Source organism: Pinus tabuliformis, chromosome 7 (genome assembly GCF_031772625.1).
Source record: "Pinus tabuliformis cultivar Carrire ecotype Pingquan chromosome 7, CPIR1, whole genome shotgun sequence".
Lineage (NCBI taxonomy): Eukaryota > Viridiplantae > Streptophyta > Pinopsida > Pinales > Pinaceae > Pinus > Pinus tabuliformis.
The window spans coordinates 692880251-692904007 of NC_142293.1; the positions used below are offsets into that span (position 1 = coordinate 692880251).

Genomic DNA, 23757 nt, shown 5'->3' on the forward strand with positions numbered 1-23757 from the left:
TTGTCATGCCAAATTTTCCTTTGAACTTGAGTCACCTCTGTGTGTGGGAGGGCCTGCATCCTAAATTCATCTAATCCATTCAGTGGGAGAAATCTTTCTTATTGTTCCTTGATGAGATCTAGATCCAGTTGTGCTGCCATTTTAAGGTGTTGTATTCAAATTTAGTGGACAACAGGGCTTTCTTCCCATAGACCAACTCATAAGGAGTGAACCCAGTGGTGGTCTTCCAGGTGGTATTGTAGGTCCAAGTGGCCTCAACTAATCTATCAACCCAATCCTTTCTATTGATGCTAATCACTTTGGTCAGACTGCCTTCCAGTGCTCTGTTGGTTACCTCCACTTGTCGATTAGCCTGTGGGTGGTAAGGAGTGGATGGTATGTGCTTGACCTTGTGTTGGCTTAACAAATTCTCAATCATGTGAGATGTAATTTGACTACCTTGATTAGTGACCAATTCTCTAAGCTACCCAAACTTATAAAACACATTTTACCTTAAGAATCCAACCACTTTTTCTTATGTTGTTGCTTTGATGGCCTTGGCTTCAACCCACTTGGTTAAATAGTCAGTGCAGACAATGATGTACTACTTTTGTCTGGATGGAGGGTCAATGGGTCCAATGAAATCCATGCCCCACTTGTCAAATGGCTCAAAATTCACTTGAGGTTGCAAAGGAATTTCATCCCTTGGGGTAGGTTTCCCCATCCTTTGACACCAGTCACACTGACTAGTATACCTTCTCACATCTTGGTGAAGAGTGGGCAAGTAATAAACAGCTTGTAATATCTTGAATGTTGTTCTTTTGGCTGCAAAGTGACCTCCACAAGGCCCATCATGATAGGTCAGAAGGATGTCAAAGACTTGACCCTCCCTGACACATCTTCTCAGAATTTGATCCGGGCCTAGTTTGAAGAGGTTGCCCCCAATCCAGGTGAATGGGGCGCTCTTCCTTATGATATTGCTCTTTTCCTTGGAGGACAAATTTGGTGGAAACTGTGCAGACACCAAGTAATTTTCTATGTCAGCAAACCATGGAGAGAGAACTGAAATGACGAATAAGTGTTCATCTAGTAACTGATCATCAACCATTCCTTCCTCCTTTGTAGGCAAAGTCAATCTGGATAAAAAATCTACAACAACATTCTCCTTGCTAGGCTTATCAATAATAGTTAAATAAAATTATTGCAATAAAAGTAACCATCTAATAATCCAAGCATTTACATTAGGCTTATTCATCAAGTATTTAGTTGCAACATGGTTAGTATGTCAAAATGTTTGGTAAACAGTAATGTGATGCCTAAATTTATTCAATGAATGCACAAAAGCCAGGAGCTCTTTTTTGGTCACTGTGTAGTTCAACTCCGCTTTTGAAAGATTCTTACTGATGAAGTAAATGGCATAAGGTAGCTTGTCATCTAGCTGGCCTAGAGCTGCTCCTATGGATTTGTGAGAGGCATCGACATGTATATGGAGAGGAAGAGCCCAATTTGGGCCTCGAAGAATAGGTGCAGTGGTCAACTTGTCCTTTAGGGTGTCCAAGGCTTCTTGACAGATGTATGACCCTAAAAATTCGGAGTCTTTGGCCAATAACCCAAATAAAGGAGAAGCTAAATTGTTGAATTCTTTTATAAATCTCCTATAGCATCTGGCTAAACATAGAAAACTTCTGACATCCCTCTATTTTTGCAGAGCTGGGACCCTTTGGATGATGGCTATCTTATTTGGGTCTACCTACAATCCTTTCTGGGATATAGAGTGACATAGAACAATCCCAACTATCATTAAAAACTCACATTTTTCAGGACTAAGGGATAATTTCATTTCAATGCATTTGTTCAGCACCTTACCCAGGTTGGAGAGAGCCTCCTGGAAATCACACCCATAGGGTGTAAATTCATCCATATAAATTTCCACTGCATCATGGACTAGCTCGGCAAAGATACTCAGGACTGCCCTCTAGAAAGTGGTAGGGGCATTGCATAGACCAAAAGGAAGGACCCTATAAGCAAAATTACCCCAAAGGCAGGTGAAGGTTGTTTTATCCTTGTCCTCTGGGCTAATCTAGATTTGATTGTACCTGCTGAACCCATCTAATAAAGAGAAAAATTGTTTTCCTGTCAGGCCATCTAACACTTGGTCAATGAAAGGTAGAGGGAAATGGTCCTTCTTTGTTGCTTTGTTTAACTCTCTATAATCAACACAAATCCTCCACTTCCCATTTTTCTTTGGAACCAGCACCAAAGGAGACACCCACTCACTATCCGAGATAGGGTAAATGAATCCTGCATCCAACAACTTTTGCAGTTCTTCTTTGACTATATCCTTGAGAGCTGGATTCATTCTCCTTTGGGGTTATCAGACTGGTTTGCAACCTTCTTTGATATAAATGTGGTGAGTACACACCGAGGGGTGCACTCCCTTCATTTCTTTGTAACTCCAAGCAAAGGCATCCAAATTTTCCCTTAGCATGTTACATAAATCTTCTTCTTGGTGTACAAAAGAGAGGGGTTGATTTTCAAAGTTCTTTCAGGGCCGAATTCTATTGTCTTGACACGAGTGGGGTTTGAATCAGCTAAGCATAGATCAATTTGATGGTTTCTCTTGGTTTCTTTCACTACTTCTTCTAAATACAAGGTATTGGGAGTTGGATTTTGGAGGATGTGTTCAATCAAATCATCTTCATCAGGTTGTCCTCCTCCCATGGCAGTTTCTAGGGTATAGAGTTGAGCAGAGTAGACTTCATATTCTTCCTCCTCTTCTAGCCATAAAGGTAAATCATGTTCTAAAGATGGCTTAGCAGGAGGGTACAATACCAATTGCTTGGATAGATGCCCATTTTTGATAGTCATGTTTCCATCCTTGCAGCTAATATAGGCATCGACAGTGGCTACTCCCAGGGTACTCCCAGGAGTCAATGGAGACCATCACATCCTCAAAAATCCCCTAAGGGGCTATTGTGGATCGTTCTGCAAGCTACAAGATTGTTGTGGTCTTTCTTAATGAACCCTGGAGATTCAGCTTAAGCATGGTGTCCTTAGTAATCACATTAATGGAAGCCCTAAGATCAATCAAGGTGTGTGGGACAATGGTGCCATTGGTGTGCACATCTACTACAGGGCTTCCGAGGTCTAAATACTTTGGGAAAATTACCTACCCCAACATTAAGTCAGACAACTGTCCAATGACATTAATGGTAGGGGTGTCTCTGTTTTGCCTCCCTGGATGTTTGAAACACTTCTCTTTAATCATTTTTTTGTAAATAGGTAAATCCTTAATGGCTTGGAGAAGTGGAATTTTAACACATAGATTTTTCAATTCACCCAGAAGTTCATTCTCTTCTAGGGTAGGTTGGATTGGATGAGTTAATCTTTTAGGAAATGGTTGTGGATTTAATCTAGGCATACTTTCCTCTCTTTCCTCCTCACTCTCCCTTGGTGGAGATGGAGGTTGGTTCTTTGGGAGTACTCTCCCAAACCTTAGGTTGATTTCCTGAATTTCCACAGCATAAGCAGGGTAGGATGTCTCTCCACTGTAGACCTAATATGCCTGTCTGTTGTTTGGGTTCGGATTTGGTTGGGCAGGCATATGAGGTTGTTTAGGTGGAGTAGGGTGTAAAAGTTGTGGTTGAGTAGGAGGTGAAGGCAATAAAGTTGGAGCATTGTTGTATGGGGGCCTCCATCCCTGGGGTGGTGCATTCCATTGAGGCTGTAGATTAGTATATGGCTGAAATGGTTGGTCGGTCGGCTGGGAATGGTACTGAGGTGAAAAAGACCAAGGAGAAGGTGTAGACTAGGATGGATGAGCACGGGGCCCCCAAGAGGGAATGGATGTGGTTTGGTTAAGGTTGTAATATTCATAGGATGACCCTTGCATGCCCTGTTGGTACGGTCGAGGCCCATGAGGCCTCCTTTGATTTATGCAGTAGAGTTGTTCAGTCACCCCTTCAGTTCCCTGATACACATATTTTAGTCTAGGTAGAGAAGGGCACTTGTCTGTTGAGTGGTTTCTTCACAGACCGAGCATATTTCTATAAGGTTTAATGGACATTCATTCCTAAGGTGCCTCCTTGTGCATTTGGGGCAAAATATGGATAATTCTCTCTCTGCTTCCTCCCGCTTCCTCTTGATGTGCATAGTGTCCATATGTAGGGCAAGGGTTTGCAACATTCCACTCTTGAAATCTTCCAGAATATTTCCAATTTCACCTTTTATAGATATGTTGGAAGAGGATGAGTTGGTCACTGGTTGACTACCCCTACCCTTTTTCCTAGCTGCCCTAGAATGGTTCTTAAAGACGGTATTGAAATCTTCATAGGGTAGTTGGTAGATTTCCCCTCCTGGTAGCAAGTTTAGGGTATCCATAAGATCTTCCCCAACCCCCCTTAGTAGGACTAGCTTCAGTGACTTAGGATCAAGTGTGCACCTGACCCTTTTGTAGCTAAGCTGGAATCTTTCCTCATAATCTTCTAAGGACTCATCATGCCCCAAGGTCATTCTAAAAATTTCCTCTTTAGTGTCTTTGGACCTATAGTAGTACCGATACTTATTGTTGAAGGCTTGCTGCATCTGATCCCAGGTGGTGATGCCATACCCAGGTAAACCCGTGAACCAGTGCAGAGCTACATCCTTGAGAGTGGATGGGAATAATTTCAACTTCTGATCATCAGTGGTGTAATCATAATTTTTGCATATGACAGCGAAATCAAACAAGAAAGTTTATGGATCTTCTAAGTTCAGGCCGTGGAAGTGAGGAAGAGTAGAGGGACTTATTTTTTTCATCTTGGCATCCCCATTGGTTTCTCTGATGGGGAAAGCACCCTCAATTCTTTCTCTATCTCCTCTGTCATTTCTATTTTTAGTCATTAGGTCAGTTGGAATGGGTTCTCCTTCTTCTTCTCCCCCTATATGCTCTTCAAGAATATTTGGTTGTTCGCCTAAGGGGTCCTCCAATTCATAGCCACCGAAGAAGAGGGAAGGTTGGTTGTTTGAAGTGGTGGGGGTATTTGGTAAAATTTTTCCTAAGTTATCCCTATTCCTACGAGGCATGAAAGAAGTGTTTTTTGTTTTGTTTTGTTTTTCAACCTTTAAGACTAATTGCGGCATTGGAATGACAAACTAAATGGAAACTAACGGTTGAATGAAATCTCTTGCATAATGGAAAGGAAAGCAAACCAACTTACAACTATTTTTGCAAAAATGAAGTTAATTGTAGAATGGAAGAGATAAAAAATGGAAGAAAGAAAGCAGAAATCACATCTACTCAGACACCTCCCCAACAGTGGCACCAAAAAGTGATGAGCACCAGTATTGCATCAAGAATGCTGCAACTCCTAGGGATGCCGACTTTACTTTATCAACCCGGGGTTCGTACAAACTTGGAGGTGACAGTGTTGTATACACAAGTATATGCAATGTGTCCACTCTTTGTCACTACTAAGCTAGCGATAGACCACTAGGGTTTCTCAAACTAGCCTTTTATTGATTTATAAGAAGTTTGATTACCAATGGAGAAAGGGGAATTTTACCCTAATTGAGAGAATTGAAATATCGTCTACTACAATAATGAAAGATGGAAATAAATTCTTTAAACACACCACTCATCTAGCTATTTGTTAAGAGATATTACTTCAAAAGAATTTTAAGCTAATATATGTGTAACCCTAACTATCCTAAGCATGCAATCTGAGATAATCAAACACTTTACTGTTGTGCATATGAATGAACATAATAACCCTTTTCTTTTTGTCCTTTTTGTGAAAACATGAATGCTAATTCTTCTTGGTTGTATGGCAGGTGGGTTAGGTTTGGAGAGAGATAGTTGTGAAGGGTCAAATAGCTTGGGAGGCAAGTAGGGGTCTTCTCCTATCTTTCTGGATGCATTTTCCACCATTTGGCCTCAGCACAGGTCACTACAGGTCGTCTTATAGGATGTCCTAATGCACCTATACGATGTCCTAATGCTCCTATAGGATCCCCTATCTTCCTACAGGATCCCTCCAAAAGAATAAGGAGTGATTTGGAAGGTGGTATAGGGATTAGGGAAGGTGAATGATGGGAGGAATAAGGCAAGGGAGTGTCTAGGACTTCCTCAGATCTCAAGCCAAAGTTTGTAATATGGTTGGATTTGCTCAACAAACATGGAAAGTTATTCTTATGGAATGATAAATTGGTTTATGGACTTAGTGGTTTTTGGTGATCATGGGTGGATGAGGTTAGGCTGGAGATGCTGACATGAGATCTTCCTGCACTATTGAAACTCCTGCAATACACATACCACTAGCATTTACCCATGAATCATGTAAAAACAAGAAATATTTCCAATCAACATAAGAAAATAGAATCCCATCATTCTTTTGCCTATTTCATGCATGGAAATACTTGTAGCATATTGTGAAACACCACGAGATATAATACAAAGCTGGAGATATCAAAAATAACAACTGAAACCTATCCTTGAAAACTGAAAAGATTCTGGCCTAATTAGCAGAAAACCCTAAATTCCATAAGAAATCATAATTCTGCATTTTTGGGGTTGAAAGGGATTTTTTCCTCAAACCATGGTCCTTGAAGGGAGGAGTGAGGCAAGATCCACTTGCTGTCAGCCTTTTTGGTATTATTTTATTTCTTTAAAGCTACTGCTAAAGCTATGCACAAATGGAAGCAAACTAATCAAATTCACTAATACTTGCAATGAAACAATGCCAAAATCAATTCAACAAGCAATCTATGAAATAACCTAAGCATACAAGTACAATAAGAGGAACCTCTGCTGCTAGGGTTTGGCCCTAACCCAAGAGATTCAACCCTCTCATTCAACTCAGTTTTGGATCAAGGAAATTCTCATTCTCATTATCATATAAAAAAAATACGTAATAGTGCTTTTCCACAAGCCTTCAACTAGAAAATGCTTATTTCTCTTACATAAAAAATCTAAATCCTAGTGAGGCTCTAGGCCTCCTTATTTATACAACTGAAGTCTCCAACAAATTCCTTAAATATAGGGAGGCTTGGCTCCCAAACTCAAGATGAACTGGTTCTTAACTATCACTGGCTTGGCTGCCAATGATCTTCATGACTCGGCTGCTTGCAACTTCGAGTTAGTGTGATTTGATTGAGGGATATTCGAATGAGTGAGGATTTAATGAGGAAGATCCGTCTCCTATAATCTCTCTTTCTTGTCTCATTCGAGTAGCTACACCTTAATTAGCCAAAATTTCCATGATTTGCTCCCAAAAACCTGCAATGAATTCACATTAGACCAGTAGACATAACATCTTACTTTTACTCATCTCATCAAGTAAAATATAATTAAAACATGTAAGAAATTATGAGAAGAGTTGATTTTAGTAAGCGTGGAGGTGTATTAAAGTCCATATAGTTACCCAATGATGAGCCTCATCACTAACATAGTTTGATATCCATCTGGGGTTAGGGTTATGGTTAGGGCTTTTGCATGTCTCAACCCTCAATTAATGTCACAATTGTGGACATTTTAGAATTTTTTTAAAATTCCACATGTAACTAGCCCCACATATGTGATAATATGGGTTGGAATGACATTGACTTGATACTATGGTGGTTAACATTGTAGGTCAACTTGCAGGAATCATAACTTCCACATACAAACTCTGATTGAGATGTCTTTTAAACCACTGAAAATATATTGACATGTAGAACAACATCGAAGAATTAAAGGGTGCTCTAGTATTCAAGTTATGATAGGAAAATATCCATGGATTGGCTCTCAAAACAACCATATCTAAATGATTAAGGAACATTCACTCTACATCAAGTAGCCATTGATCACCAATTTCCTTTACAACAGGAATGACCCTCCTCGACTAATTTAAAATTGGAAGGTGAAGAAGTAGTGAAATGGGAAAGATATCTTAGAGTCCCATGAAAATCTCATGTCCAGATAAATCAAGATGGTGATTGTCTAATCGGGTCCCCAAGTCCATTTGGAGAATATTCTCCAAAATATGGTTACCTCTATTTGGCTTAAAAGGGCCTCAAGATCCTCCATGATGGGGTAAGAAATTATGCAAAATGGGTTTCCTGCCAAAAGAAAATTGTTCATGTGGCTTCTATTAAAGAAAAAGGCCCCTGCTTGGGACATGCTACAAAAACAATTATTCATAGGTCCCGATTGCTATGCATTGTGTCACAATAGTACTAAATCTATTGTGCATCTCCACTGCCCTTTCACTCAAGCCATTTGGAAGGAAATTTGTGGTCTAGAGGGGCCATATTTACTTTGGAATGGGGATACCATAGAGGACTACCTAAAGATGTGGATTGAGGAGAAACATAAACCATCTTTAAAATCTCTTCCATTAATTGTTTGTCAGGGCATATGGATTGAGTGGAACAATACAATTTTTGAAGATCGGGATCACTCATGCATTCAAGTGGATCTTTAAAGTATGATCATTCAAGGAGAAACTCCTTTCCCTCTTATAAAATCTTCATCGTCCAAGAAATCTAAAACTTTGATCATAACTAAGAACAATTGTGCCTTCTTTTATGGTGCCACACAACAACACCTACCAAGAAGAGGAACTGGTGGTCTTATATTCATAAACACCTCCCATTTTTTTCATTCTATGGAAATAAAGGCTCAATCACAAACAACTTTGCCAAATTATTTGCATTGAATATTCTTCTAAGATGTAATAGCCATTATTAAAAATCCATGTAAAAAATATAAGACCAAGGTCATGGTACATGTATTCCAAGCTGAGTGTTGGGAAAAACATCATAGTGGGTGTTCATTTGGTTTATTATGGCTAAAGGAAATTGGCAAAGACAATGGAAAAAGATTTGGAAAGGTAAAGTGGCATTTATTAGCATTTTATTTATGAAAATAATGGAAAATAGGAGAAAAGTAAGGTGAAAGGTCACAGGTTGGATGTGAGGAGTAAAATGAAGGAAAATAATGGAAATTGAAGAAAATAGAGGCCTCATTGATAAAAAGGATTCTGAGTATTAGTTGGTAACCTTTGGTCAGTTTGGTTTTGGAGCTCTCTCTCTCACTCTTGGACACTTAGATTTTTATTGGAGCACTTCAACATTAGATCAATAAGATTAAAGAAGGAAAGAGGAAGAAAAGATCAAGCAAGGAAGAGCATGTTCAAGTAGCTACAATGGGAGTACTTGCAGGTACTGATTTGCATGTGTGATTTCCTTGCTAGTTTCGGCATGCATGGTTGTGAATGTGTGTTCTTAGTTCTCTTGTTGTCATGGGCATGGGTTTTTCCAGGTGTGACAATGGTTTTTAGCGTAACCTTACCTTTTCCGGATAGCCATGGTGTGATGGGATTCTTATGTTTTGGTTGAGCTAGATTGTTGGATGGATTTGAAACTGAGTGAGGTGGATCTCTGAAAGAAAGAAGACATGACCTAGTGATCCTTGAACTAGACTGTGGATTGCGGTAAAGCCTTGGCCTGGTAACCCCTGAACCGAACTGTGGGTTGAGGTAAAGCCAGATTATGTGTTGCCTTGGTGGGCCTAGGAATCCTCGACTAATGAATGGCGGGATATACGATAAAGCATAAAGGTGGGTACCCTTGATCAGAATTAGGAATCCTTGGACAGTGAATGGAAGGATATACGATAAATCCTGGAGGGTGGAGTCTCGATTATGGCCTAGTGTTCCTTGAATCAGACTATGGATTGTGGTAAAGCCTAGGGACTAGGAGACAATAAAATTCCTCTGGTGTAGGTGGAGAAATCCAGTGGCATCCATTCTTGTTTAGGACCTAGTGATCTGGTATGGATTATGGTGAAGCTTGGTTTTATCGATGAGGGTGAGGTGGTTTAGCCTTGGGAATCCCTAGTTGATTTTTTGGTTATGAGTCCCACATTCATGCGTGGAATATGGCACGAAAGTGATTGGCTGAAAGAAAGATTTGGTTCAGCCAATCTATGGTCGGGTGGTTTGTGGAAGTCCCAAACTTGGTTGGATTTTGAATTCAATAATAAAAGTTCCTTCTTCTTGGTATTTCATATGTAAATGTACCAATTTATATGTGGATTATATGGTTGTTGTGTCGTTATTATTTCAGTTGGTTATATGTTGGTTATGAGTATGCTTTATGACAGTGATGATGTATTGCTCTCATCATGTTTTGATTTGTAAATGAATGAAAAATGAATATATGACCTAATAAATGATAATGCAACTAATGTGATAAGGTATCAATGCTTCTTAGTGATTCTCAGATAAGTATGAGACCCATATGGGCCAGATCTGTTGTTATGACCTGTAGATTACATATTTGTGACATGTTTGACAAAATGTTTGTCATGGTTGGGCTTGGTTAGGTCAAGTCCTTGATCAAGTTTTGTGTTAGAAGTTTTGTCTTCGTGTCATTTGTTGTTTTGGAAAGTCTCATCGAGTTCTAGGCAGTGGTCAAGATCCTAGCCCTAAAAAATTGGCTTAAATCTCTCGGTCTCTAGCATAGAATTGGCTAAAAAGGATTGTAGTCTCTCCCTTGCAAGCTTGTGGGAGCGACTGGAGGCCTATAGTAGCACGCATGCAGGCTTGTGCATGCGACTAGGAGTTTTTTCGATGAAAAGGCAATTTGACTCAGGGCTTAGGCACCTGAAGGGATGGTTTAGCTCTTGTGGGTCTTGTAGCCCCTGAGGAAGGCCAATAAGGTTTTTTTGTGTCGATTTCAATTCCTTAAGGTGATTAGGAGGTTGAATCATATCATAGTAACTCTTCGTCACATGTTTACCCCAGTCGGACGTAATTTGGGTAAATGTGGGATGATGGTGTTACAAAGTGGTATCAAAGCATGGTTCAACTCTTGGACTGGATGGGAAGAATGTGTTTTTCAAGCATACATGTTTGTTGCATATGTGTTCATTATACTTGAGGTCTATGTGCTTGTTATGAATGCATTGTGATGGTCATTGTTACAATTTTGTTGTCACGTAAAAGTTGATGATGTTGTTGTTGGGATGCATTTGTCATGAATGCATGTCAGTTGTATATGCATTTGTTATGCATGTCAATGGCTATATTTTTTTATGCATGCATTGTCATGGTTATGGTTATGCATGTATAGTAGGTCAGACATGCATCGTGAGATCATTGTATGCAATTAGGTCATCATGATTATATTGGTATGTTATGATGCTAATGTGGTGGCTGAGATGAAGTAAGAGATATAGATCATCAAAGTGATGTTGCAACATGAACATCGGGGTAAAAGCATATCGTCATATAGGTTTGTATATTTGGCATGCAGGTATGTGGTTAATGGTTGTTATAATAATTAGGGTTACTTATATGTTTTTCATTCGATTATTATGGTTACATGTATGATAGATGTTAGTGAATCAGTGTGGTCATATGCACGTTCGTCGGATAGTCATGCATGGTAGTTACTTGTTGTTTTATGTTAGTTAACTTGATGATTAGGGTTATTGCATTTAAGATATTGGTGTTATATATTGTATCGTACTAACCTGGATAGACCTATGCAGATGATTATGGTTACGATATTAAGGTATGAGCCGAAATCTTTGTGATATTGTTTTGTACCAATGTAGACTGACTGTGCATATGTGATTGTTGTGAATGCATGACAATTGTTTGTGAGATTATGAGGTGAATATTTTAGCTAGTTATTGTTATGGATATCATGACCTTATTTATGTTTGAGTTGATGTGTTGTGAAGTTATATCGTGATAATCTAGATTGACTGTGCAAACAAGATAGCCTCCCCTAAGATACCTTAAGGTATGATTTTACTTATGTGGTCTACTTGGTGCTTGAATGTATGATTATGTCATCTATTTGGTGTTTGATTGTTTGGTGTCTATTATGTCATCTATTTGTCATTTGAATGTTTGGTTAATTGCATGATATGCGTATGTGTCTATAAGATTGCATGAAGAAATGATCTTATTTTAAGATGGTTGTACTAACACATATGTGTTGAGATAGTTGATATGTACTTGAGTGTAAGTAGGTGATAGTTGTAGCATTATGTATTATGAATGATGAATGTGAGTTCATTGTTGATTATGACATAACTGTTCATCTTGGTAAAGGTTGATTTCAAATTAATATACATGATGTCTTGATCTTTGAAACACGTGGCTGACATGTGTGAATATTTTCAGGGTAACATGCTTGGTATTAGTATGACAAGGTAATAATTGATGTGTTTACATAACTAACAGATGGGTGATGTGATAGTACATAATAAGACTCAATTGTAGCAAGATAAAAGAATGGAATTGGGTAAGAATTCCTTTGGCAATGTTTGGGAACCACAATTCCAAATGAATGAGCGCTTGCATGAATACATGAAGTCTTCTTAACCTTAATTTTGTTTGACATTATGTGGATATGTGCTAGATTCATAAACATGTATTTGAAAGGTATAATAGCTGATTACTAACTATGGTTGGATTCATCAAGGAATTGGAGATCCTTGAGAGGTGTATGTGTTCAGTTACAAGGTAGTGCACTTGGCACAAAAAGGTAAGGTTATCGTTGTATTGTTATATTTATTTATACATTGATAGTTACGTGTTTATGGCAGTATGATGCAAGGGATTGCATGGCAAAGGAGACTACCATGAAATCTTGAAGAAGGCTCAAGTTGAATTTCCCTTGGAGGCATTGGGAACCATGGGATTGATTCATGGTGTTTGTTGCTAGTCTTGTGCTTTTGGTGTTTTATGATGTGTTTGTGCTTGAATTGCAGTTTTGTGTATGACTGGTGTATGGCCATGCCACTTTGTTTTTGGTGTCGTATTGCTATTGGTTTTTCATGGTTTTCTTCTTGTTCTTGCCTCTTATGTTTTGAGGGTCTTGGGAGTTAGTTTGGGAAAGAGAAAGTTAATGGAGTTCGGAAAGAGTTGAATGAAACTCAGCTAGTAATGTAAGACTTAGATGAAGCCCGATGCATGTATAAGGGTAGTTGAAGGCAAGAGTATGACAATCAGTTGATTGGTTAGGTCCATGAGGATAATGGATGGTAGTAGGACAATAATGAAGAAGGTAACATGAAAGGTAAAGTAAATGGATTTTAGGCATCAAACATTTAGCTATGTTGGGAACGATTGTTCTCGATGTTGTGCATGCGTGCATGGATAAATGGAGTTCTCTTAACCTTAACCTTATGATATCTGATAATTATGTTGTGATCATGATTGTGTTGATATATATGTGTGTGTGTAGTTGTTTGACAGGGTCGTCAAGGATGATGATTGTTTTATGTTGATGTTTATATGTATATATGTATGTATGTATGTCATTGTCTGACAGGGTCGTCAGGGATCATTCTTGTGGAGGAATGATTGCTTATATAGGTGAATAGAAGGAAGATGTTCCTAGCTTATAAGGAATAAAGTGGGAAGAGTAGTCTTGACAAATTTATGAGGTCAGTATCATGTCGATATGAGTTGATATTATGTGTTTATATTATGCATTTGTCTACGTTATGGACAGGTAATGTTGAGAGATACGTCAGCAAAATGAAAGCAGTATGATCTCTGGCATGCTAGGATAAGCATGGATGATGGAGAGACACTGGAAGCAAGGTTGCTTGGTAGAGACAATGTGGTTTTGGATGTGCAATGCTACTATTGTGTATATGTTGTGCATATTGTATATTCAATGATTGTACCTATGGTGTTGAGTGTCTGTTGTATATAAGGTGTTGTGTGCATATGGTGTTGTGTGAATGTTGGAGATGTGGTGTTGTGTACATATGGTGCTATGCACATGTTGTATATGCAATGATATGTACATATGGTGTTGTGTGCATGATTATACATATGGTGTTGTTTGCATGATTGTACATGTGGTGCTATGTGCATGTGGTGTTATGTACATGTTGTACATGTGTTGTTGTGTGCAGGTGGTGTTGTGTACATGTCATGCATGTGGCATTGTGTACATGTGGTGTCGTGTATATGTCGTGCATGTGGTGTTGTGTACATGTGGTACTGTATATGCGTTATACAGGTGGTGCGGTGTACATGTGGCGTTGTGTACACATTGTGCAGGTGGTGTCGTATACATGTGATGTTGTGCACACATTATGCAGGTGGTGTTGTGTATAGGTGGTACTGTGTACATGTTGTACATATAGTATTGGTGTACATGTGGTATTGTGTGCATGTCGTACATGTTGTGTTGCGGGCATGCGATACTATGCATGTGTATTGTGTAGTTGTGGTATTATGACATGTGTATTTGTTGTGTTGTACCCTATGTAGTACATGTATTGTGTTGTGTTGTATGCCAGGTGTAGGTACATGTATTGTGTGGTGTTGTACATCGGGTATAGATGTATGTGTTGTGTTGAACATCAGGTGTGGGTGTATGTATTGTGTGGTGTTGTAATTTGTGTGTGGATGTACATGTTGTGATGTATATTGTGTGTATGTGTACGTGATTGAAGAGAAGTAAAGGCACTGGATGTGGCAATTGATGGAGTGTGTGTACAGAAAGAACAAAGGCAGAAGCAAGGACCGATTAAAGGATAAGTATCAATATTTTATTTCAGTTTTATTATACATATGATCTATGATTTTGATTTATGATGGTTACATGTGATCTATGATTTTGGTTTATGATGATTGCATGCGATTCATGATTTTGATCTATGATGGTTATGTTTTGAGCTAACCGGATGTAATATGTTTATACATGATGATTTGGTTAACAACTACTTTGACTTATTGTGACGGGAGGTGAGCATAATTGTAAGTGTGACTTATTGATGAGCTACCAATGAGGTATGATTTGAATTCATTTCAATTTATTTTAAATCTAATGGAAATTATGTGCTTGGTATAGGAAAAGATGAACATGCTCGATTGGGTGGTTGAAATTGACTGCAAGAATTAGCAGTAGCAACAAAAGGAATTGGAATAGGCAACAATGCGCTGGTAGAGCATTCAAGAGGAGGGCCATTGTGGGACATTGGTACCCAATAGTGTCCATCGATTTTCATGAGCATGCTATGACCGGTATGATGGTTTTGAGGCAGGGTATGCCTTGGTTTTTGGACCTTTCAATGAGAGGAAACATTGCCAAGTGATGGATTGCCCAGGATGGGGGTGCCAACAAAACCTGGAAGGTGTGTGACTACACGCAAGGGGGTGACCGAATTTCCCAAGGGACTTTGTAGTAGAGAAGGGAATGACGAGAATGGATTTGTTTTGGTCATTAGCATTTCTAGATGGAATCAGATGCACATTGGGAGTGTGCCCTAGAATAATGAGCTGGTAACTGTTCACTAAGAGGACAAGTGGTGCAAGATTGTAGCACTAGACGTTGGATGCAACTTTGACTTTGGCAGTGGATTTTGGACTTCTTGGGGAGGAGGTGAATCTTGGTACTACTTTTGAGGGCGAAGGTGTAAGCCTATGGATTCCCTTGTTTCAGATGCAGGCATCGTATCCTTTTATTTGTTGGTTGAACAAATGTGCATATATGTATATGTGTATATCATTGTAAATACTTTATCGAGCTTGATTTATAAAGCTCCATAGACAGTATGATTATTTGTTGGTTGAAGAAAATGTGTATAAGAGTATATGTGGTTGTTATTGTAAATACCATAATGAGTTATGTTATAAAGCTCCAGTAAACAATATGTTTGTCATGTTTTCAACAGTGCTCCTTGTAAATACTGCAATGAGCTATGTTATAAAGCTCAATGGGCAGTATGTTTTGGTTTTTTTAGCGGTTTCACTGGTTGTAGGTGTCAATGAACACTGAGGACGATATTCCCCTAAGGGGGAGGGTTCTTTAACAACCCTGGTTAAAAATCCATGTAAAAAATATAAGACCAAGGTCATGGGACAAGTATTCCAAGCTGAATGTTGGGAAAAACATCCTAGTGGATGTTCATTTGGTTTATTATGGCTAAAGGAAATTGGCAAAGGCAATGGCAAAGGTTTTGCAAAGGAAAAGTGACATTTATTGGTATTTTATTTATGAAAATAATGGAAAATAGGAGAAAAGGAAGGTGAAAGGTCACATGTTGCATGTGAGGAGGAAAATGAAGGAAAATAATGGAGATTGAAGAAAATAGAGGCCTCGTTGATAAAAAGGCTTCTGAGGATCAGTTGGTAATCTTTGGTCAGTTTAGTTTTGGAGCTCTCTCTCTATTCTCTCTCTCTCACACACTCTTGGACACTTAGAGTTTTCTTGGAGCACTTTAGCATTGGATCAAGAAGAGCAAAGAAGGTAAGATGAAGAAAAGGTCAAGCAAGGAAGAGCATGTTCAAGCAGCTATAACGAGATTATTTGCGGGTATCAATTTGAATGTGTGATTTCCTTTCTAGTATTGGCATGCATGGTTATGCATGTGTGTTCTTGGTTCTCTTGTTGTCATGGGCATGGGTTTTACCAGGTGTGACAATGTTTTTCAACCTAACCTTGCCATTTCCAGATAACCATGGTGTGATGGGGTTCTCATGTTTTGGTTGAGTTGGATTGCTAAATGGATTCGAAACTGAGTGAGGTGGATCTCTGAAAGAAAGAACACATAGCCTAGTGATCCCTGAACCAGACTGTGGATTATCGTAAAGCCTTGGCCTAGTAACCCCTGAATCAGACTATGGGTTGCAGTAAAGAGGGATTTTGTGTTGCCTCAGTGGGCCTACGAATCCTCTTCCGGTGAATGGCAGGATATATGGTAAAGCCTAAAGGTGGGTGCCCTTGATTAGGCCTAGGAATCTTTGGCCAGGGAATGGCAGGATATATAATAAAGCTTGGGAGGTTGGAGTCTTGATTATGGTCTAGTGATCCCTGAATCAGAATATGGATTGTGGTAAAGCCTAAGGATTAGGAGACAATAAAATTCCTCATAGTGTAGCCGGATAAATCTAGTGGCATCCATGCTTGTTTAGGGCCTAGTGATCCGATGTGGATTATAGTAAAGCCTGGTGTTATTAATGAGGGTGAGGTTGTTTAGCCTCGGGAAGCCCTGATTGATTTTTTGGTTATGAGTCCTACATTCATGCTTAGAATATGGCAAGGGGGTGATTGGCCGAAAGAAATATTTGGTTCAACCAATCTATGGTCGGTGGTTCATGGAAGTCCCAAACCTGGTTGGCTTTTGCATTCATTAATAAGAGTTCCTTCTCCTTGGTATTTCATGTGTAAATGTATTGGTTTATGTGTGGATTCTATGGTTGTATCCTTATTATTTTTGTTTGTTATATGTTGGTTATGAGTATGTTTTATGAATCTCAACATGTTTTGATTTATAAATGAATGAACAATGAATATATGACTTAATAGATGATAATGCAGCTAATGTGATAAGGCATCAATGCTTCTTAGCGATTCTCAGATAAAAATGAGACCCCTATGCTCATATATGTTGTTATAACCTGTTTGACGAGATGTTTGTCATGGTTGGGCTTGGTTAGGTCAAGTCCTTGATCAAGTTTTGCGTTAGAAGCTTTGTCTTCGTGTCATTTGTTGTTTTGGAAAGTATCATTGAGTTTTGGGCAGTGGTCAAGATCTTAGCCTTGAAAAAGTGGCTTAAATCTCTTGGTCTCTGACACAAAACTGGCTGAAAAAGACTGCAGTCTCTCCCTTGCAGGCTTGTGGGAGTGACTGGAGGCCTATAGTAGCACACATGTAGGCTTGTGCATGCGACTGGGAGTTTTTTTAGTGAAAAGGCAATTTGACTTAGGGCTTGGGCACCTGGAGGGGTGGTTTAGCTCCTATGGGTCTTGTAGCTCCCGAGGAAGGTCAGTAAGGTTTTGTTGTGTCGATTCCACTTCCTTAAGGTGATCTAAGAGGTTGAATCATATCATAGTAACTCTTCGTCACATGTTTACCCCGATAGGCCAATAACTTGGGTAAATGTGAGAGGAGGGTGTTACATAAGAGTTGCAAAAGAAAAAAACAGCTCTACCCTTCATATCTATGGAGATTCTAAAATGGTTATAGATTGGATGAATGGATCCGCTCGTTTGAGAAACTATATATTTTGTTTATCAAAAAATTATCTCAAATCTTATATAGTTTTGTCATATCACATATGATCACATTTAGAAGGACAAGAACCAAAGGGTTGATGACCTCTCACAGAGTGGATTGGAAATGGACAAAGGCACAACAAAGCCCATTGAGCAAAATGATGTTGACCCCACCGAACATTTTATGAACCTTTGGCAATAAATAGAAATGAATGATCACATGTTTTTTGTTCCCTAGTGCAACAAAAAAGGCGAACAATAACTATGTTCACTTCCTTTACTATGTTGAGACAAATTTAAGTGAACAACTTAGAAAATAGCTCTATAAACCTCTATAAGACTCTTATATAGTATTTTTTTTTCTTTTTTACATAAGAATCAAAATAGAAATGTAAAAGAATGAAAAAAACTATAAAACCTAATAGAAAACCTGTATAATATTTTTTTTTGTAAAATGATCAATATAATACTTATAAACATCTTTTTGGCCTACTACTACCCTTAACATCTATAAATATAAATTAATTTTCATACCTAATATTACAGATCATTTTGTTAGGTTTTCTTTTCAACTCACAAATTGATATATCTGTTCGAAATTATAAAACATTTTTGTAATACATTTTAAAATTGATTTTAAATTTTACATTTTGATATTAAAATTTGCTTTACAAATATATTAAAATGAAAATTTAACTTTTTAAATTTCATTGTTTATTTTTTATTTATACATTATTTTGAATAACCGAATAATGGAGGTTAGATTTAGAGTTATTGAATTGTATGCACCCTTAATAATTTTAATGACAATAATCCAATAAGATCATTTAAAATGTCACAAACTTGAGATCTAACACTACCTTATTTTTATTTAAGAAAAATGGAAAATCTACCCTCAAAATCAGCAATCAAACTGGATTTGTAACCTCTTGCTCAACTTTGTTCAAACACAACATCAACATATGCAGTCTTCTCTCGTTGTATACTCCTGGCATAAATGCTATGGATTGCTTCCTTGATAGGGCCATCTTACTCAACCAGTTCCATCTTGTGTATTACAGGGTTATCACTCAACCAGTTCCATCTTGGGTTTTACAGGGTTATCAGCACTAGCATGATTTTCAAGCATACTAATAAGCAGAGCCCATGGCACCTTTGTTTCGGTTTGATAAGCGGAAGAATAAGAAACAGCAGCTAAACATAATTTTCCAAACTACCAAGCCTAAGTCTAGCTTGATCTCTTCACACGCTATTGAAGCCCAAGAACATGCTAGCACTGTTAAAAAAGAAACCTTGTCAAGAGAGGTAAGAGCATTGTGTAATCATGGCCAACTACAAGAAGCTCTCCATATTTTGCGGATGACAGCCCATCCAGATTCCTCCGCGTACTCTTATCTCCTTCAATGCTTTGTTCATGAAAAAGCATTGCCAGGCAGCAAACTGGTTCATGCCCACATGATTCAATCGGGATTTAACCCAGATATCTCTTTATGCAACAAGCTTGTTAATGTGTATGGCAAATGTGGCAGTTTAGTGGAGGCTCGCCGAAGATTGGACGAAATGCCTGAGCGAAATGTGGTCTCATGGACTTCCATGATTGCAGCTTACTCCAAGCATGGCTACAGTGAAGAGGCCTTGAAACTCTTTTACCAAATGCGGCAAACAGGCGTTCAGCCCGATCAGTTTGCATTTGCCACTGTTCTGCCGGCTTGTGCCAACTTGGGAGCTCTGAGAGATGGCAGAGACATACACCAAGGTTTAATCAGAAGTGGATTAGGGTCCAATGTCTTTGTGGGGAGTGCCCTAATAGACATGTATGTGAAATGTGGAAGCATAGAGGATGCACGCCACGTGTTTGACAAAATTTCTGAACGAAACATGGTATCGTGGACTGCAATGATATCAGGATATGCACAGAATGGGCTTCTAGATGAGGCGCTCCAACTCTTTGAGAAAATGCCTAGGCGAGACATGGTCGCATGGAATGTGATGGTCACAGGATATGCTCGGAATGGTCTTGTTGACGAAGCTCTGAAGCTCTTCGAAAAGATACCTGAGCCAAATGTTGCCTCATGGAATGCAGTAATTGCTGGTTTTGCACAGCATGGGTATGTTGATGAAGCTCTTAAGCTCTTTCAGATTATGCCTCGACAGGATGTTATCTCATGGACTGCGTTGATTGCAGGATATGCGCAGAATGGGCACTCTGAGGAAGCTTTGAAGCTCTTTAGACGGATGCAGCTCACGGATGTAAAGCCAAACTCGATTACCTTTGCTTGTGTTCTTTCAGCATGTGCAAATTTGGCTGTTTTCCAACAGGGCAAGGAGGTCCATGCGCATATCATTAGAAAAGGCCTTGTTTCGTATGTCTTCGTGACTAATGCCGTTGTAGATATGTACGCCAAATGTGGCAACATTTCATTTGCACGCGGAGTGTTTGACAAAATGTCTGAGCGAAATGTGGTATCGTGGACTGCTATGATCGTAGGATATGCCCTACACGGACATGGCAAGGATGCATTACAACTATTTGAACAAATGGAGTACACTGGGATGAAACCAGACCATGTCACCTTTATTGGTGTCCTATCTGCATGCTGCCATGTAGGCCTAGTGGATGATGGCTGGCATTACTTCAACCATATGAGTACAGATTATCATATCAAACCTGTAGTCAAACACTATTGCTGCATGGTAGACCTTCTTGGGCGTGCAGGGCACTTAAATGAAGCTCGTGAGTTTATAAATGAAATGCCAGTAAAACCAAATGCTGCTGTATGGGGATCTTTGCTTGCAGCGTGTAGAATCCATAACAATATAGAGCTTGGAGAATGTGTGGCAGAGTGCCTTTTTGAATTGGAACCTACAAAATCTGCACACTATGTGCTACTATCAAACATGTACGCTGCAGTTGGAAGGTGGGATGACAGAGAAAAGGTTAGAAAATTGATGAGAGAGAGAAGTGTGAAAATTAGGCCAGGAATCAGCTGGATAGAGTTGAAAAACCGAGTTTATACTTTCCTTGTTGGAGACAGATCGCACCCACAAACAGACGAAATTTATTTGACATTGGACATTCTGTGTGAAAAAATGAAGGAAGAAGGGTATGTGCCTAATACAAATTTTGTATTGCACGATGTGGAGGAGGAACTAAAACAAGATATTATTTTCCACCACAGTGAGAAACTTGCCATTGCGTTTGGGCTTATCAACACCGCCCCACTTACTCCAATCCACATATTCAAGAACCTTCGTGTATGTGGTGATTGCCATTTGGCAACCAAATTCATCTCCAAGATTGAAAAACGAGAAATTGTCATGAGAGACTCCAATCGTTTTCATCATTTCAAAGATGGGCAATGTTCTTGTGGAGATTATTGGTGATGACACTGGATCTTCTATTTTGAACTTAGTCCGTATTCGTCTCTATCATTCTCTTGGATTTTAAGGCTGGTAAATCTGAATCATTTTTGTGAACAACCCTTGTGCTTAGAGGATAGTTATGTCCCCGGCATATAGATCGTAAGGTGTTTTTACGAAATAAAATATACAAGTTCCATCAGAATCACCATTTAAAATAATAATAAAAAAGCCGAAAAAAATAAATCGATATAGCATATCTTTGAGATACATAAAGCACTGAACCTCTGTTTCCATATTACCATGAACAATTGATCACCAAACATCGATTTTGTGTCCATGTCAGGATCCCAACTGCTCGTGTTGATCTTGGAAGTTGCAGTAGTCATCCTGAATACCCTTTATCCAAACACAGTCTAAGGAATAGGAATGGTTACCGGCAAAAGAATCCATAAGGCCATCTGCTGTGAGTCTAATTAGGCTCCACGTAGACAGTCATCCGTCTGCACAATAAATTTTAATTTTTATTGTCCTCACTTCCACTTGACTAATTTGAATCTCCAAATTTACATTGTGATTGTGTATGTTTTTGCAAAGGCTTTATTTCTCACAAGAGTCTTAGTAGCACCAAAATAGGACATACCCATTTTAATTCTCTGTGTGTCTTTATAAAGAAAGAATCTCCATAAGACTGTGTAATCGAAAGGCTAACTAAATTGTCCTCACTTCGCCAGAATCCTGTGATTGATAGAATTGCAGGTTCTGAATTATACATTGTTCAATTTGCATTTTTGAGCATCGGGGCCAGTTCAAAATAGGTTAAAACACCTGGGATAAAGTTATCGATTGCAGGGATTACAAAAATTGCTTGATAGAGTTGGAGGTTTGAATTTCCAGCAAATCGGACGACAAAATATTCACCAGCATCTCTAGAAAAGCTGGCAGGAAGTGGGGCGCTTTAGATACAGCTTAGCCTATACCCCATAAGATAACCTTGCTTAGAGTTCTCTTGCATAGTTGAACAATCTTGATGGGTAATCTACTTAGGCAATCTCTATGAAGTACTTTGAGTAATAAATCTTTGCGAAAGCATGACCCTTGAGAGGGTGTGAGCTAGGTGAGACTTATGGGATTTAGTGTCGCGAATGATGGGAGATTTTGGCAATTCATGGGGTCCTCTGCCTCTGTGCACAGTGGCTGATTGAAGTATTCAAAATACTCCTCTTCAAACGGATTTTCAAGCAGCTTTGTGCAATCCCTTGGAGGGGGCCTCTATACAGAGTTAGGATTCCATCTGGTGAGTTTGCCCAATCTAAAGGTAACAATGACAGACAGTAAATTTCTTGGGAAGCCATTGACAAAGAGTTCTTTACTCTAAATTGAATTCCTTTGCCTATTTGTATTAGATATTCCTTTTGTCCACCTAGTGGTGGGAATCATTGCTTGGAAATATGTCATGTTCAAGCTTTCCTGTCAATTGTATACAATGTTTTCTTAATAGAAGGAAGATATGTGAACCAGATCTTTGAATTATTTCAAACCAAGCAACAAAGAAAATTCCCTGAATCTGTTCTCCCTTATTTAAATTTGATATGAGTACATCAGAGTTAAAAGTCATTCCAGATACAAATGTCAAATGTTTCTAAACCAAGGGCAACTCCAAAGATGCCATAGAAGTCATTTTTTTCTGTTCCACAAATGGGACACAAGGTTGGCCCTTGTCGTTCCTAAGCGCTCAAAGTTTCTGCTGAAACAAATGCTTTATAGCTCAATTTCCACATTAGTACATTTTCTTTGTGAAGTTTGTACTTTGACCAAACTTGTTGCAAGTTGTAGTTTGGACAAGTATTTCTACATTGGCTTTGTGTTTAGCATGTGGAAGTGTCTAAAAAGATACTCTCTAGCTATTAACTTTATTTTATAAAATCAAAGTGACTTTTGCTTTATAATGTTTAAAAGATGATCTAAGTTGTGTTAATGAGAGATTAAATCACAATCGTAGATCTCAAGTGATCAAGATTAGATTTTAACCGTCAATCACTTTGGAAATAAGGTTTTAGTCATTGGAAAGTTATAAAAACAAGTCTAAAAAAGGGAAACCTTTCAAGGCAGACCATACATAGATTTTGGGGACGGAGTTCTAGGCAGTAGAAAAGCGTTTTTTAGGCAGTGAGATAGCAACAACTTCTTGTATCGCACTGTATGGATTTTGTACAATTCATACAGCCATACGGACAAGCCATATAGCCCTTGAAAACTGTGTTGTGCAAAGTTGTTTTGTCACAGAGTTCAAGGCAGATTTATGTGGGTGATATTTGGGCCAAGTATAGGTTCATAAATTATTGTAATAATTTCCAAACTTATTTTTTTCTCAGAGCTGAAATAAAAGAATCACTTGTTTGTTAGATTTTTATTGGGATTT

At 38.7% G+C, this 23757-nt stretch overlaps 1 pseudogene; it reads left to right on the forward strand.

The window, feature by feature from the left end:
* The first annotated feature begins 18867 nt into the window (after positions 1 to 18867).
* On the forward strand, positions 18868 to 23060 carry LOC149249384 (putative pentatricopeptide repeat-containing protein At3g13770, mitochondrial pseudogene; annotated as a pseudogene).
* Positions 23061 to 23757: the final 697 nt, after the last annotated feature.